General features: G+C 40.4%; 1 protein-coding gene across 3 annotated transcripts in view; it reads right to left on the reverse strand.

The window, feature by feature from the left end:
* ptprfa (protein tyrosine phosphatase receptor type Fa) overlaps positions 1-1,824 on the reverse strand; it is a 187,268-nt gene extending 185,444 nt beyond the window's left edge. For all 3 annotated transcript variants that reach the window (XM_077199806.1, XM_077199805.1, XM_077199807.1), the window contains exon 1: positions 1,586-1,824. The gene's annotated coding sequence lies outside the window, so the exon portion shown is untranslated. The remainder of the gene's footprint in view (positions 1-1,585) is intronic.
* Between the last annotated feature and the right edge of the window lie 17,044 nt (positions 1,825-18,868).

Here is an 18,868-nt window from a genome sequence, read left to right on the forward strand (position 1 = left end):
TTTCACTTTCTGCATTTTTATTTCACCTTTCACTTGTTATCCTGTAGTTTTATTTCTTCTTAGTTACAATGTGGTCTAATATGTATTTATTCACATGACTAATTACAGGCCTCGCACAAATTAAAACGTGCAATTGTAGCCTAGGTGACAACAATAAACAAGCCTGCGGGTTCGCTTCTGTCAAAAAAAAGAAAAAGGTTGGTTACGTGTGTACTCTTTGGCACCGCTCCTGTGTGCCAGATTGCTCATTCGTTCATTATTTACTATAATGAGTGCCACATTTATACATATATGGACTATTTAAGTGCCCTATATAGGAACAAATTGCAGCTTTTGTCTACTGGACAAGTGTGGTACGGTGCGATGTGATAAAACTACTTCTCTACTATTATAATCAACAAAGCGATTATAAAAAACCAAATGCCTGTATGACTGTATATAATCAAAATTAATGTTTGTATTTGTTGTTACTGTTCAACTGGTCGCTGATGAAGAACATCTTCTGACAAGTGGCAATTTGATTTGAGACCCCTGCTTTTAGGAAAAACTTTAACCACCCTGTGAATAATGAACTTATACACACACACACACACACACACACACACACACACACACACACACACACACACACACACACACACACACACACACACACACACACACACACACACACACACACACACACACACACACACACACACACACACACAGTGTTTTCATGTTTTATGGGGACATTCCATAGACATAATTATTTGATACTGTACAAACTGTATTCTATACCCTAAACCTACTCATGACAGAAAACTTTCTGCATTTTAACATTTTCAAAAAACATCACTTAGAATGACCTATACTTCCTCATGGGGACCAAAAATTGTCCTCACAAGGACACAGATTTCAGATATTGCCATCTTTGTGGGGACATTTTGTATATATGACGTAAATTAATCCATACTGTAGGTCACTAATCAAGTGATCAAGTAAAGTCGTCAGATTTCAAAATGCCCTTTGCCACTTTCTCAAATCTTGCTGGAGAACATGATCATCAGGTTTTGTCCATGCCAACTTGTTTGCTTGCTTATCAAATTAGATAAATATAATGCAACTTAACAGCACTTTCACTAGTGGGACTTTTGGACCCCACTGAAGTTAACAAGTTCATAATTCTTGTACATTACAAACTGCACCAGTTCACATACTCTCTGTAAAACATTTCCAGGAAACACAGGGTGCAGTTTTTCAATATCCCCATTATTCAATCTAAATTATACATTCAACCAGACTAATTAAAAAAAATCTTACATAACACCCTCAGAAAAAGTAGCGTCTGAGCTGGATATTATGCTCAAGTAGAATGAACAGAGAAAACCAGTCGCCACAGGACAGCTGTGATTCTGCTAATGGTTTCTCCTAAGCCCCTCAGTGTGTTTGTGTACAACAGCAAAGGAAGGAGATGAGAGAGACCGCACCACTAATAAGATCCTCATTTAAGTGCAAATGATGGAATAGTATAATGACACATAAAGGTTGAGCCAAGCAGGTCATGCACACTAACACTGAAATCCAATACATGTGCACCACTTACCCATGCGAAGAAAACCATCCAAAGGAAATCAGATTATGAGTTTAGGAAATCCCTGCAAAACTAGAGGATCCAAACCCCAGTCCTGAAGAGGAAGGCAACTGCAAGTGTAAAGCAAGTGTCTAATCCATATATCAGGCACTGCGCAGGCGGCGTTACTCTGTGTGAGCTCTTAGCTGGGACAGAAGCATGAGTGTCTCTGGGGACAGACGCACGCTTTCTGAGACTGTGTGAACAAGACTAATTCAGGCACAAGCAAAATCCGTCAGGTGTTGAATTACAACAAGGGCTGTGGGAGGGTCTTTCCCCCCCTGGCCAATCAGAGAAGAGGTCTATTGTTTGATTTTGCACAGGTAAATGAGGCGGCCCCTCCTGCGCTTTACTGGCGGGAGACCAACAGGTAACTGAGGGATGTGGGGACACTGAAACGGGTTGGCTTGTTTTTTATAAAGTAGGTAGACAGACAGACTGGCTGGTAGAAAAAGCTGTTGTTGAGATAAAGAACTCTTTAAGTAGAACATGCTGACTGATTCTGAACACAGCCAGAGTTGTTCGTCTGACCTGCGAGCTGTCGTAAAGATAACGCTAATAAAACCAACAAAAGGATGTAAAAATGACACACAATTTCTGTCCTTAGACTTGGAAAACAGACTTAGAAAAATATACTTAAACATCCTAACTTTAGCATTGACACTAATAAGATTCATGATTAACAAGCACAGATGAAATTTAAATCCCTAGTAGGTAAATTTGCCACTAATGTGTGTAAAGGAATACATTTCCTTTTATTCTGATTTAATATATCAGCTAAACATGAAAAATGCTTTTGCGTGGTAGCAAATAGATGCTAGATTGCACATTCAGAGTCATTATTTAAAAATGTGACAACACCGCTTTCAATTGAGTTCACTAGCTGTTTTTCCTACAGAAACAGATCTTGTCAAAGTTATTAAATGATGTTATATAATCTTCACAATGAAGACAAATATTAAACAATAAAAACAAAACTTGTTTTTTGTTCTTTTTTTTTAAACAAAAAAAAACATAAGCAATTAGAGAAAACTTACATTTAAAACCAAACATATTTTCTGCTTCAACGCACATATCGAACACTGAGAAATGTTTTGTTTGGTATTAATGCAATTAAAGAACAGTTGGAGCCAATGTCAGTATGTAAGTGTGTGTGTATGCCCCAATCACACTTGAAATAGTATCAAATATTAAAGAGGTTTCACACAACTGCCCACAAATGTGTAGCTCTGTTCATTCATTTCAAAAGCTCACCACTACAACACTTACATTTCTAAATAATGTACAATGGCAGCATATTCAGTTTGCATCTCACAGCTCCAGCGCAAACACACAAACCCCTGAACCACCTCTCAAACATACATGTTTCCCTAGAGAAACCAATTACTCCTGAACATGACTGCTGGGTATTCTAGATACAGTGCTTGGACTATTAATTAATGTGTTTTGACTAAGAAAAATGAGGCAGAATTAAATTATAGATCTATCATTTTTCATTAAACTTCAGGTTGATGGAAGGGCTCTTTAAAGCAGGAAAGCTAATGCCAAGGGAATAACATAACTTACAGAAAAAACAAGACTGCATCGCCCTCACGGATTTCTGGTCTCTGCATGCATTCAGTTTTCATTTAAGCAAGCTTCTGGGCCCAATTTTTCCAAATAAAGGGACGTATAATATCTGAATGAAATGTTACTAAATAAAGATAAAGCGTTAATCTGTTTTCACCAGCTGCCACCCACCGTTCACAGCGTTCAGCAGTGAGCAATGAGCATGTGGCTGAATCTGTGTGTGCAGGTCCAAAATGAACACTCGCCAAGTCAAATCTGGCTTCGTTGAGCCGGCCGGTAACTTTTTAGGAAGTGTGTGGTATATATATATATATATATATATATATATATAAATAAAGCAATGTAAGATTGATAGTCTGACCTTTTCCATAACTGATCACACCAAAGTAACGCAAGTGATTTTTAGAAACCTACAGTGACTGTCATGCTGGGAAACAAATTAAGTAATTGTGATATTTTCATATGTTTATGTATGTATTTACTTTTTTGCAAGAGGCTGAATTTCACTGAAAGACTGTATATGATGCTGTAAGTGTTAAAACTTTCCTGGGCTATTTGCCGCCAACAACAGAAATGTAGATTTACAATTATATTTTACGCATGCATCTATTTTTTAAATATTACTATTTTATTCAAGAAGGAAATAACAGATTAGCTGTAAAAACATATATTCAAAAATGTTAATATTTCTTTTCTCATATTACCCAGCAGGTGTGGCAAAAAAAAAAACGTGTGTGTGTGTGTGTGTGTGTGTGTGCTTGTGAGTGTCATTGTGTAACATCACTTAGACTGCTGTAGACTATAACTTGAAAAAACCCCTCAATCTATGAAACGAGACACTGCTGTTTCAGGGCAGTGCATTGAATCACAAACACACACACACACACACTCACACAAATGACGAGAATAGGCACAAGTAACATAATGCACAAACCGAAACTGAAGCCAAGACTCTTGGTTTTTGAATAGTACCGTCACTATGTCACGTATTTCTACAAATTCACAGGCTCGAGTTTCACTTCAAACCTCACACATGCCCACATGAGTTCAAGGAAGATATTTGTGACACTGCTCTCATCTTCTCTTCATTCTTTTTTCTTCCTTCAAGCTTTCAATCTAAAGGAATGTCATCTGAGAGGACAATAGCACCTGCTGTTAGCAAAATGTGATTCAATGCACATCCTTAGAAAAAAATGAGGCAACTGAGCTACAGCTGCCTCTTTTCATGCAAGCATGGTTGGCATCTACTGGAAAATGGTGATATAAGAATTTCCTTCCAGCACATCAGACTTACATAAAGGTACTTTACTGTGGGTTATTTAGCTTACTAATTGGTAATGTGGGTCTCATGTCATGTAATGTGCATGTGAGCACGTCTTGCTTGGAATAATGTGGCAATGAATCACACCAGATGAACAAGCCAGGAAATCTCACACATGCAAGTCCTGTGACGGCACTTCTGCAGTGGAGCAAAGTCTCTGGCTATAATCCACCAGTTTTCATGCTTGCTAAATTCTGACAGACTCTTTTTCGAATTAGAAAATTAATGCTGTTTCATTCTCTTGATCCACAAGCGTCTTCTCTGTAATCCTAACACTGAGAAGGATTGCGTTCATGAGAATGACCCAAACCAGGGAGTAATCTGGTTGTCTAAATTGGCAGTCATATCAAAGTGACAAATACATCAACAAATCCTGCCAAACGGTCCTCTGGGGCTGCGAGAAAATTGTGTTTAACAACACTTGAGATGTTACATAACTTTTCCGCTGTTATTTTAGGGTGTAACGGTCAGTGAATGCAACCCTGACACAAATGTAGGAACTTAGATTCAAGTGTGAAAAACCTCAGTGCAATTTAGATTTTATGCATGTATCTATTTTTAAAATATTACGATTTTATTTAAGAAGGAAATAACAGTTGAGCTGTAAAAACACACCCACCAGGTGTGACAAAAATAAATAAATAAACGTTTGTGGGTGTGTGTGTGTGTGAGTGTCATTAACATCACTTGAATCTCTGTAATCCTAAATTTATCCTAAAAATACTTGCAAAAATCCTAAAAATACTTGTAAAAGACAAATTGAGCAATATATATATATATTTTTTTCTTTTCTTTTTTCTTTTTTTTTCAGTATGTAACCTAAAACGTTTTAATCTTTTTCAACCTAACACAATATTACAATCAGTATCAGAAAACAGATCCTAGCATGTGTTGATTTCATGAAATTGTTTGATTATTGTTTATATGATCATACAACAAGAATAGATGTGCTCAATATGTCAGTGAACACATTCACTGTAATGCTCAGGGAGGTTAGCTTGCAAAAATATGATTGTCAGAGAACACATTTATTTACACTAGGATTTCTGGAAAAATGAAAGCACAGGGGAAAACACAGACGGCTTATGCCATTTCCACAATGATCAGCTTCAGGAGATTTCAGTTTAACATACAGAATGTAAAAGCACAGGCCTTCAGTGACATAAACAAAAGGGATCTTGTCTCTGCAAGATATAGGGTGACAGTGGGGTGAGTTCACATCTGTTCTGATATACCGCTCTGCTCCCCAGGGCCAGAGGCTGTAGCAGACAGACACACTGGCATGAATTCATAATGTTAATCAATGTGAGGACGGCACACCCCACTGTGTCAGAGCAACAGATTCGCTTGATTTATGCCCATGCAGAGCACGGAGAGGAAGTCCCATTAGCCGACACACAATGCATTAAGATTTCCCTGGTCCTAATTACATACTCTCTCTCTCATCCAGCACACACTGGGGTAATTACAGAGCTGCTGGTCATCCGGTGTGCTGTCTGTGCTCTGTCACACTTGTTCAGTCACATGACACTTGACTTAGGATGAGCGATCTAAGCCTGATCACCTCTGGCATCTGTGCTTGACAAAATAGTAATGCTTTCTTCATTTATGAAAGTGCACATCTTAGTGGAAGTATTACGGTAACTAGAATGAGAGCAAGGGCCATCTCCTATAACCTATCCTAGGATTTTTGAATGTCATCACATTTGAACGCAGAATGCAGACATAGAATCATGTTTGATTGCTGTTTATATTCCACACTCATATTTCACACCCCAAAGAAAACATCTGTCATGACTTGCAAAGTTTCAGACTACACAATATCAACCTGGTTTTGGCACAATCCATTTAACGTAAGGTTTCATGGTGGTGCTTTGTAATGATTTGTAAACCGCGTCTGTGACACGACATCCTGACAGAAAGACTAGGATTTAATTTTTTATTTTTTTGGTCCAATTTGGTCCAATAAGCTTCTGTACACAGCTTTCAAACATGTAAACACAACAAAAGAGGGATGATGGTATTGGTGCTTCTGGGTGGCATTATGCAATGGAGGTTTGTGGAGCTTTGGCAATAATACTCCTGCCTTTATGATGTCTCCTTGAGGGACTACCATGAAGCGATGTGCTTCAGCAACCCGGTGAGTACTGTAATTAGCATTGCGCTAACATGCCGCTTCGATAGCCATTGTTTGCGCACGCTCTTGTTTCCTGAAGTCAATCACTAGTTCCGCCTTTTCGATGACAACACGCATGACGTTAAAGATGGCAAATGATGATTGGTCGGGAAGCAATCTGTAGTCTGAAATGTTTCTTGTCCACAACATGACAAGAATTTTTGAGTTAAAATTTGACACACTGACTATTGTAACAGACAAAAATATCAGGCTCCATATATGTGAAATATTCTTCACAGTAAGCCACTAAAAAAAGAAAATATTTGTATAATTGAAAATATACACATTTACATTTGTCTCTAATCTGGCAGATATCATATGAAGCAGCATCATATGTCATCTGTCACCTATATGCAAAGACAGCTATACAATTGAATTACCATAGGGACAAAAATATACTTTTAATAAAAATAATGCAAATACAGTTTCATGGTTTGATAAGAAAATATTTATGGTAAATATCCTTAATTCATTCCTCATTGGTTGGCCAGGCAGAAAGTTAATGTTGGGCCGTGTATACAATGTGGCAAGTTATAAAAGGAAACAGGTAGACTGACTATAATCTAATAATTACATATAAAGCAAAAGTATAATGCAACCACAGTCCTCAAAGATACGCCGAAATCTTCACAAACCTCCAAAACGAGATTAAAACAGCCACAGAGAGATGATGTGGTTAGCTTGAAAAGGCATAATGCACAACAGTGAGATACTTGCATATGTAGGAGTTTGGAGTGCATGCTGAGTTTGCCATGAAAACAATAGCTGATTTATTAATGCAGACGCAGGAGAGTTGGCAGCATGGAGGATTCATTTACAACATTAACCATTCATTTCTATCATATCTGTCAACTCAAAAGTCAGGGACATAAAATGAATAAAAAGCTGTGATTTTTTTCAATAATAGATGCACAGATCGTCATCTCCGTAAGACAAGCCTCATCATGGAGAACACATATGTGAGACTATTTGTGAAACCAGGTCTTGCCATTAACTTTTTTGCTCACCAGCCACTGTGGCTAGTGGTTTTCCAAAGTTTCTAGACATTCAGCATTTCCACTGGCCACAATTTTGAGATTGATCCCATGGCGAAAAACTTATCTCATAATTTGGCAGCATATTAGGCTGCTGTCACTTTAAGACCTGACGCACGGATCCATCATACTGTTACACATGAGCTTTCTGTCTCAACTGTTTACATTAATTTAAAGCATAACTGACTGCATTTACATGAAGACTCACCAAGACCGGCATTTGACATTATTTTGTGTATTTGACTGTTTAAGCACAAAAAGCAACGAAAAATAGCTCAATTTAGTACTGAGAGGCGACTTTATTTGCTGCACTTTGGGTGTGAGCAAAAAATCTGCAGAAATTAGTAAAATTATGCCCAGCACAATAACACGCCGAAATTCAAGCCCTGTAACAGCAACAATATTCATCTGGAGCGATTGAAACGAGTAAGTGAGGGGAGGCGGGTTTATGTGTAACTCACTGTCAGAGAGATGAGAGAGAGAGAAAGTGCCGATTATATTGTGTATCTATTTTGTGGAAAATGTGTTTTGGAAGCGGTTCAGATATTTCAGTATTGATACAGTATGTATCACAAAAATCTATATTTTATATCTGTAAAATCTATAAAATCTATATTAAAATCTATAAAAGACTCCTTTTTAAAAGACTACATTTGAAAAATGTAATTATATATAAAATTCAACCCGCCAAAGTGAATAGTAGGAGTGACTGCGTTAAATCTGCTGAAATCCACACGCATTTGGAGGGTTGGCTGGTGTTAATGTGTAACTAAATTATAACTAAAACTAAAAAAATCGTTTTTGATTTTAGTAAAACTAAACTTAATTTACTGTGTTTATCCAATTGATTTGTCCAATGTATTTGAAGTGACACAACAAATTTATCTGAACTTTTTGGAGTAAGTAAATCTCAAAAAAACATGCAAAAAAGACTCAAAATGTAGTGAGTGGAGATGTTCTTATAGTGTAGTTTGTCTAAACCAGGTGTGATGCTGCTCACACAATCCCTGGTGCAGTGATAATACAACAGCAGAATTGGATGAGTAGTAAACCCATTAATTCATGCTAATTCGCATGTTCACCATTCCCAGGCAGTGCAGAGGATGATTATAAGCTGCGATAGTGGAGAAGAACCCCGCAGCATCCAGACTGCACACTATAGGTGGCCCGTGAGCATCCCGAAGCTCGGGTTTCAGGCCCACTCATTCCCAGCCTGCATGCACAGGCCTGTCCTTAAAGCTCTCCTTATGTACACCACTGGAGGGAATGAGGGTCTATTGATGTCAGCTTACAGAGATACCACTCATCAGGGTGGTGAAGAGTCATGTCCGCCTCTTGTTTTATATTTCAAGTGAAAGGAATTGAAAAACACAGCTATATTTTTCTAAGGGGGCCACCTCTGGAGGGTGAGTAAAGAGAAAGGCATTACAGTGAGGATGTGTGGTGTCATAACACAGACAAGGTGGTGGTGGTTCACATTTTGCACTGGCAACACAATACAGCCCAGATAGGCGGACCCATAAAAAGTGGAAAGACACAAAGCTCCCCTATCAGCACTGTGCCCTTGAGCAAGACACTTAATCAAGATGGCTCCAGGGGGACTGAAGCAGCACGTTGTGCACTGTACATTGCTTTAGATAAAACTTAAATGACAGGCAACCAAAAAAATAAATAAAACGGCCACCTGGAACACATGTCCAATAGTTCAGCATTAGGAATTAATAGACACAGAACTCTCTGAAAAACTGAGCACTTTTTAAAAACAGACTGTTTAGAAATCCGATTGGATAATACAGATTCTTAGTCAGTGTAAAAAGGCACATATATACTGCTTCTAAAAAGTTTGAGTTCGGTAAGATTTTAATTTCTTTTTAAAAGAAGTAATTTATGTTCACCAGGGCTACATCTGTTTGATCAAAAATACAGTAAAAACAGTACTATTGTGAAGTATTATTACAATTTAAAATAAATGTTTTTTATTTCAAATCAAAGACTGTCTTAAAAAACAGTGTGTACCAAAGTGCTGTACAATTTCAAACGGATAAGATACAACACAGTAAAATACAAATAAAGAAATAATACAATATAAAAATGAAATAATAATAATACTAATATAAACTAAAATCAAAGCTTAACGGTCCTTACAAAGTAGCAAAGGCCTCATCAAACAAATATGTCGTAAGCTGAGTTTTAAACATGGTTACAGAAGTAGAGGATCTGATAAACATTGGTAACCCATTCCACTACTTGAGAGTAGCGAGTATATATATATATTTGAATATATTTTAAAATGTATTATATTCCTGTGATCAAAGCTGAAATTTCATGTAGATATTTTGATATTTCGATTAGATTTTGATGCGTCTACACTTACATCCAAGAGGTAGTTTACGGTTTTGCAACTTCATTCATTGAAAGTGAATTAATACAGAACTTCGATTATGTGAGGTCGGGCCCTCAAAGGTGTGGGCAAAATTGGCTATTTTACAGCTTGTTGAGGAGAGGTGAGCACTTTCTTTTCTAAGTGACCAGACTTGTAATCATACGGCAATTGACCAAAGGGTGAAATAAAAGAAAACTCTGACATACACTGAAAGACAGACCCATAATAGACCAAAATATCACAAAGACTTGAGGGTGAACTCTTTTGACCACAGAACACCCTTGCAAACTACTGTACCAAAAAAATTACTTTATAACTACTATCTTTTAAATTGCCCTGGCAACCACCCAACCTGTTTTGCAGAGGTAAAGTCCCCTCGCATTTACTTCAGACAGACAATACAACTAAACTTAGTATTACTACTAATACATGTAATTGATTGAAGATTACTGTTTCCTCATATTATAAAACGATACTCGGTTACTAACGTAACCTCGGTTCTCTCTAGAGAGGGAACGAGTATTGCGTAAGTTTAGCTTACGCTATGGGAAAGATTCATCTTCTCGAGATATTGAAGCCAAAAAATTATCCTTAATTTTGTATTCATTGTCAACGCAGTGCAGCAGCTAGCAGACCTAGAGCAGGCCATCTCACGTGTTCATTGGCTGCCCTGCGGGCAACTGCTGCAGCCTACCAGTGAGCCCGGCGTGACGTCACGCCCAATGAAGGGCACCCGCGCCTTCATAGCGTCACAGCCCACCAGAATGGGCGTGACTTAGCGTATAAAAGTAGGGGCTGTAGGCTGACTTCCCTGATTTTCGTCAACTGAAGCGAAGTCGCTCGTGGCGCGAGCACGGCCGGTTACACAATACTCGTTCCCTCTCTAGAGAGAACCAAGGTTACGTTAGTAACCGAGTATCGTTCTCTTACGAGAGGTTCTCTCGTATTGCGTAAGTTTAGCCTACGCTACGGGAACACTTTGTCAACTCCGTGCGCGCCAAGCATCCACCATGAGACCCCGAACTTTCAGGGGAACCCCACAAGTGGAAAAAATAAGGTGGCAAGCCACGCGGGCCATCACTTGTACATAAGCACACATAGGGAATACAGAGCAGTGCGCCGGTCTGTATAGGCACATGGCACATACCCTACTAGTGCAGCTCAACCAGGAGACACGTGAGAGTGATCTGAGCAGGAAGATCTGGGCAGAATACACCTCTCCTTCAAACTGACAAAATTTTAACCTGCAAGGCAGGAACTTCTAGGTTACAAAACCTGACAAAGGTAGACGGAGAGCTCCAGCCCGCCGCTACACACAAGTCATGGATAGAAATCCCACTGGACCACGTCCACGACGAGGCAACGCCTCTCGTGGAATGAGCCCTGATGCCCAGAGGGCATTGCAGACCTTTTGACGCGTAAGCAGCTGCTATAGCGTCCACTATCCATCTGGACAAGCTCTGTTTCGAGGAGGCGAGACCCTTGGTGCGCCCACCAAACGAAACAAAAAGCTGTTCTGAACGCCTTATGGAGGGGGAGCGCGTACAGGTGATTCACCTCACTTTCGCTGTCAGATGCTGGCAGAGCTGACAGCGAAATAACTTGCGCTCTGAATGGAGTGCCCATCACTTTAGGAACATAGCCATGTCTAGGTCTGAGGATGACTTTAGAGTCATTCGGCCCGAACTCAAGACACGACGTGCTGACAGACAGCACATGCAGGTCCCCCACACGTTTTACTGACGACAGTGCAGTCAGAAAGACGGTTTCCAGTGATAGATATTTCAACCCCACGGAGTCTATTGGTTCAAATGGAAAGGCTTTCAGGGCCTCGAGGACCAATGAAAGTTCCCACATAGGAACCGACGGGGGGTGCGGTGGGTTCATCCTTCTAGCTCCTCTAAGGAAGCGGATGACCAACTCATGTCTTCCCAGTGACTGGCCGTACGTCGATTCTGCGAACGCTGCCACGGCCGCCACGTATACTTTGAGCGTGGATGGGGACCTCCCCTTATCCAACAGCTCTTGTAGGAAGGTGAGCAGCCACCCCGCATATCCGTGGGTCCAGACCTCTGTCGGTGACCCATCCGGAGAACACCGACCATTTAGACGCGCAGAGCCTTCTCGTGGAAGGAGCTCTAGGCTGCGTGATCGTGTTCATCACTCCTTCTGGCAGGGCAACGAGTACCCGTTGATCAACCATGCGTGCAGAGACCAGCGCTCTGGATGGGGATGCCAGATCGCGCCGCGAGCCTGAGAGAGGAGATCTGCCCTCACCAGAATCGGCCACGGAGCTGTAAGTGACAGCTGTGCTAGTTCCGGGAACCAAACCTGATTCTCCCAACGCAGGTCTATGAGGAGCACCGAGTGGCGCGTTTCCCTGATTCTCTTGATCACCTGTGGTAACAGAGAGACCGGAGGGAAAGCATATAGCGGGAGGCTGGGCCAAAGATTCCTGTAAGCGTGAGCGCGTGTGCGCGGGCACGAAACTTACAAGTGTATAAGACGTAAAGAGAGCTTGCCGCGTGCTCGTTGGTCGAGCAGAACTGTATAAAAATTTCTGCTCTTACCACGCATCCAGTACGTCGCGAATGTTGATGCCCGTCCGGGTCATGCAGAGAACTCGAGAGGGCTCTGCATGACGCGCGAACGGTGACGCGAGGGCGATGTAGCTCTCTTGTAACGTAAAGAGAGCTAGCCCGGCGTGCTCGTTGGTCGAGCAGAACTGGGAACAGTGTTTGTATGAGGGCGCACGCACTAGTAGTGGGCACGGGACCTACATGTGACATAGATGATGCCCGTCCGGGTCATGCAGAGAGCTCGAGAGGGCTCTGCTACACGCGCGAAACGGGGGCGCGAGGGCGGGGAAACTCTCTTCTAACGTAAAGAGAGCTAGCCGCGCGGCGCTGTGGTTAAAGACTTCGATTCGAGCCCGCAGGGTCGACATCGGAAGTTCCTCGCAGTGCTCGCATCCTCCATCGAGAGGGCAAGGCTGCGTGTTCCTGGCCCAGGCAGAGAGCGCAGATGGGCGGTCTCCAACGCGGAGCGGCTCTGCACGAGCCATAGGAAGTGTGAGACATCTTGAAAAAGACGTCTCGCTGCTCTTTTAGGAAGTGTAGAACAGAATACAGATATAAAAGGTGATGTCGCCGGATAGTGTAGCTCGCACGGATGGCTGAAGGTGGCAAAGACAGCCGGCTTCCTCAGCGCTGTCCTAAGCTGGCTGTTTCGCTTGTTCGACGGCGGCGGTGGCTTCTCTCAGATCCAGCGATGCAAAGAGCTCGCTGAAGAGACGAAAAATCAGGAAAGTCAGCCTACAGCCTCTACTTTTATACGCTAAGCCACGCCCATTCTGAGGGCTGTGACGCTATGAAGGCGCAGGCGCCCTTCATTGGGCGTGACGTCACGCCGGGCTCACTAGTAGGCTGCAGCAGTTGCCCAAAGTGCAGCCGATGAGCACGCGAGATGGCCTGCTCTAGGCCTGCTAGCTGCTGCACTACGTTGACCATGAATACAAAATTAAGGATCATTTTTTGGCTTCAATATCTCGAGAAGATGAATCTTTCCCGTAGCGTAAGCTAAACTTACGCAATACAAGAGAACCTCTCGTAAGAGAACCAAGGATCTATGCATTTTACAGCAGTTAACAGGTTTTTAGGAAACCTTTATCAACAATCCTTAGACACTAAGAAACTTTGTCACTTTCGTCTTATGGCCTTTTCCCATTGACACACACACACACACACGCACGCACGCACGCACGCACGCACACACACACACACACACACACACACACACACACACACACACACACACACACACACACACACACACACACACACACACACACACACACACACACACATAGGGTTTTCATGTTTTATGTAGGTATGTGCGCATTGACTAATTTGACAATCGTTTAAATGGAAGTTTTGTAACCGACTAGTCTAAAATTAAGAAACCCTCTAAAGACTTGTGTGTATATATATATATATATATATATATATATATATATATATATATATATATATATATATGTATATATATATATATATAATCCATTTCAGCACTAAATCTATGAATCTAACAGTCAAATCCCATTAAAAATGCGATAAAAGCCGCACACTTTGCGAGTAAAGATTATTCTGATTCTGAAGCTCAGGTTTTTTTTCGGAGTTATAACTGAATATGCGACAAAAGGCACATTAAACTTTTCTGTTTTATTTTTAATTCAAAATTCACTAGCACCTCACTTGTCTTTTTAGCGGCCATTTCTGTGCACTCCGTGACTGACACAAAGAAAACGCATCTGAGGCAAATAAAAAGATTAGGCTCTGTCTCGTAAGGTATAACTTTTTCAAGTATTTTATTTAGATGTGCTATTTAAAATACTTTTAAATATAAATGTAACAAAGTTCAAGGTGCAGGTAAGAGTTTTAAAACCGGTGAGGTTTAAAATAAATAAACAACAGTAAACGGCAGGTGCTTTATATCCATTGACAAAACGCAATTTAAATATCCCAGGTCTGGTCTTCTCTCATCTTCCACTGTCGTCACTTCTCCTATCTTTCAAGGTTCCTTGGACTCCAGACTGGTGCAGCATTCATTAACGTTCATTAACACTCACGCCACCAGTCTCACTCTCTTCACAGTAAGGGCCCTTTAACACCTACCTTGTTTGGTCCAGATTTTCGGACTTTTCAGTTTGATCTGAATCAAAACTACAGATGTGAAACCTCCTGTGAAACCTGGTGTGAAACCCGGACCATGACAGATGAAATTAGGTCAGAATGAAAGAGGTAGTCTCAGTCCGGATCAAAACGAACAAAGGTTTGGTTCGTTTATAGTGTGAAAGCATTTTGGGTGACCAGACGTCCCATTTTTCCCGGGACAGCCCCGTATTTCCACTCTAATTTTAGTGTCCCGACTTATTCTGAAAAAATCATGTTTTGTCCCTTATTTCATCGTTAATATATATATATTTTTTTATATATAATAGGTTTTGTTTCCGAAAGGCTAAGTGAATATATATGTTACGTTCAAACCGTGTAGTGCGCGCATGACAGAGAGGGAGAGACCTTGTGTGTGTGTGCTAGTGTGCCTAATGAAGCGCATGTAAGACGCATTAATAGAGGGAATGCATTAACGTCACTTTCCCGCCGGAACACGCCCCCTCAGCCGGACTGAGTGGCAGAAGAGCAGCTGCGTGACTGGATCTAATAGGGGAAACTGCGAAAACGCAAGTAAAACAAACGATTATCAGTTTAAACTAAAGATTGGACTCAATATAGTGTTCCTTACTACTTACTAAAGATCCAGTGATCCATGGATATTAACATGCAGCCAGGAATCGTGTTTCCTGACATTTATATGTGCCTGATTTCGACACCAGGGAAATACATACAGCAAATTTGCCTGTGAATGCTTTATATAAATATAAAATAGGCAGGTCTAAATCCAGGTGATCACTTATCAATGTTATATATATCATCATATCGTCTAGAGACTTAAAACTTGTATAGTTTTTTGTCAGTGTTTATTTAAAAATGTCAAATTATACAGAATATACAGTGGTAAATATTTGATTGATGAGTTGTCACTGCAATATATAACAATACAATATATAGAGAATGATTTTACCACTAAATTCAGCATATTGACACAAAAAGGATAACTGCAAATCCACCTTTCGCTGCCTGGAGTCCAGTTGTTTCTATGAATTGTAGCGATCTATTTGCTTCTCTGTTCTGTAGCTTAGGTAGTCTGTAAAAATATTCCTCATATTTCTTGTCAAATCTAGTTGTACAGTCAGTCTCAAAGCTCTTTCCCGTTTTAGACGCGTTTTGTGTGTTTTTCCGCAGCATTCACACTGAAAACCAATGCTGCCGCTCAGTCTTTTTGCCACTTGTGGGCGTAACTGCAGTCACTCCGGCCAACGGTGACGTCACGTGCATTCCCTCTATACGCATGCGTTCTGTATCTGTCCCGTATTCCACTCCAAGAAATCTGGTCACCCTAATTTTATGTATGGTTCGGACTTTCAGACCATTTACACGAAGTTCCGGTGGTTCTCAGTCTTCTCCTCCTTTATAAAATGTACATCATTATAAAATAATAAAATGTTCGCACAACGAGGATGTTCATTTGGCGAATTTGAACTAGCCTCGAGTATAGTTGTTGCTGCAGGCAGTAATGGCGTAATAATGACAGTATAGTGGCAATGATATGCGTCTGTTCATTCACTCTTGTCAACGTTTTTTTTTTTTTTTTTTTTTTTTTTTCTTGTCAAAGTTACCCTCCGAATTGACAACACGCAGACGTCAGACGCATGTCCGTTTACAAACCAATCAATGTCGAGATGCAGCACACATAGATGATGATGACAGGACTCAAGTATGTCATGTAAAGTTCTTTAGTGCGCTCACATAATTGCAATGTGAAACCAAACCAAAACTTACCGAATGTATAAAATGTATCAAAACATGAACTCTGGTTCGGACCATGGTGCGACTTTCAGGTGTGAAAACGCCCTAAGGTTAAAATGTCGATAAAATCTTGTGTATTTTTTCTCGTGTTATAGACGGGATTTTTAGTGTCGGGATTTTTATTTTGTTTTTAGTGTCGACTTGTAGCAGCTGTACCGTTTAGTCGACTAGTCTTGCATAATTCCATGTTTTATGGGGACACTCCATATAATGATTTTTATACTGTACATTCTATACACTAACCCTATCCCTAAATCTGCCCATCACAGAAAACATCACTTAGTATGATTTATAAGCTGTTTTCCTCATGGGGACCAAAAAATGTCCCCACAAAGGCAACAAAGGGTATACCTGAACCACACACACACACACACACACACACAAACACACACACACACACACACACACACACACACACACACACACACACACACACACACACACACACACACACACACACACACACACACACACACACACACACACACACACACACAGATGCCTGCTGAAAAACAGTCAGAATCTCTAAACGCATGCTCTGCAACTCAATGAGACCCTCATTTCATTATTTGCTATTCACATAACAATGTCAGAGTTTACATAGACTCGCACACCTGTCTCGGCTGAAAGGTCGACAGGGTTTTTGATCCTGTAATGTTGACACAGTTGGAGCTGTCAGCAGGTCCGTCTAGCTTGAATGCCACCAGAGCGAGACTGAGAGAGAGACAACGTTAATGCATGATTCAGTATTTTTACTGAATATCTCCATTAAGCATACAATTCAGTGTCTGTTAGATCTTAAGCTAATGACTAAAAAAGGATCTCTCGTTTATATGGAGCTGAATGGATTTCATGCAGCATCTGAACTGCATAACTCAAAGCACCTGTGCTATGTGGGCGTTTGTGTATGTTTATAAGGTTTTTCAATGTGCACTGTCAAGTTTATTTCCAGATAAACATGTTTGTGGCATCACTGTAGAGACACTATAGAAGTATGAAAGGATGAGATATTCTTGATGATAAATACTGACTCAAGCAACTGAGATTTTCTGTTGATCACAGTGAGCAGATTGACTTCATAATCATACTAAAACAAAATTATCCACATGCTCATCCAGACAGTTCTGGCTCTTCGACCAAATAATAAAGCATTTAGAAAATATGCATTCAGGAAAGTCTTACAAAATTACTTCTTCCCTCGTTGACTGTCATACGTATTAAAAGAAGATCAATTTTGAATGAATATATAAGCATTTCATCTTTTTAAAAAAGAAACACAAACCCATCTCAGCTGCAGCCCCATAGGAATGAAATAGGCTACCAGAAAGGAGAGCGCAATTGTTTCTCTTTGAAAACAAAGATAATGGGGAGCAAATGGAGACTTGCTTACTTGGTCCCATGAATAAAGCCTCAAAAGCCTCATCTAGAATTTCAGATGCAATTTTAACAAATTGTCCAAATGTAACACATTCTGTGTTTCTCATATGGAAGTAAATGCTTAAATGAAATGAGAGTAATAAAAGAGCAACCAATAACACTTTTCCGGTGCGCCAGAACAACTCCACATTCAATTGTCACTCTCATTTGCCATGAACTACTGTAGCTCGTAATGTGAATAATTGTGAGAGTCATATTCTCCCAGTTAATTCAACTCTCGTCCCCAGGACAGCAGCAGCGAATCTCTGCTTTAGAGTCAAGACACGGTGCACAAACCCACAGACAATTAACCAGGCCACTTCAATCTCTTCTATTGTCTTTCAAGGGCTGCCCTCAATTATATACACAGAGAAAATGTGATTATTTTCTCTGTGGTGAGATAAAGTTTCTTCTTTGCGGACGGTCTGGGCTTTAATACGTGCTGCAAGCTGCAAGGATTTGTTCAGAATTGACCAGGGTGAGATTTCAATCGTGGAGGAACAGGAAACACATATTTTCCTCATTTCCATCAACCATTTACTGATCAGATAAAAAGAATTACACATTCAATATGCATCTTTCCAATGATATAATATGTATCAGGCCCAGGCAATTATAGATAATCTTTAAACTGTAATTTGTATGGATTACTACATCCATCATACACACTGAGCATGAGCAAGTCATTAAAATGCATTTGATCTCATGTATTTGTCTAATCTTTGTTGTGTGTGGCCTCATATACACTGACCTTGGGCTGTCAAGGACTGTGCTGCATGCCAGTGGCTCGGGTGATGGTGTTTTTTGGCTTTGGGGTTGTCTTGTTAGCATTTGATTTAATTCTTTGGCAGGGTGAGTGGCTTATTAGTGAT

Source organism: Siphateles boraxobius, unplaced genomic scaffold (assembly GCF_051911475.1).
Source record: "Siphateles boraxobius isolate OS27281-9 unplaced genomic scaffold, OSU_SipBor_1 41, whole genome shotgun sequence".
Taxonomy (NCBI): Eukaryota; Metazoa; Chordata; class Actinopteri; order Cypriniformes; family Leuciscidae; genus Siphateles; species Siphateles boraxobius.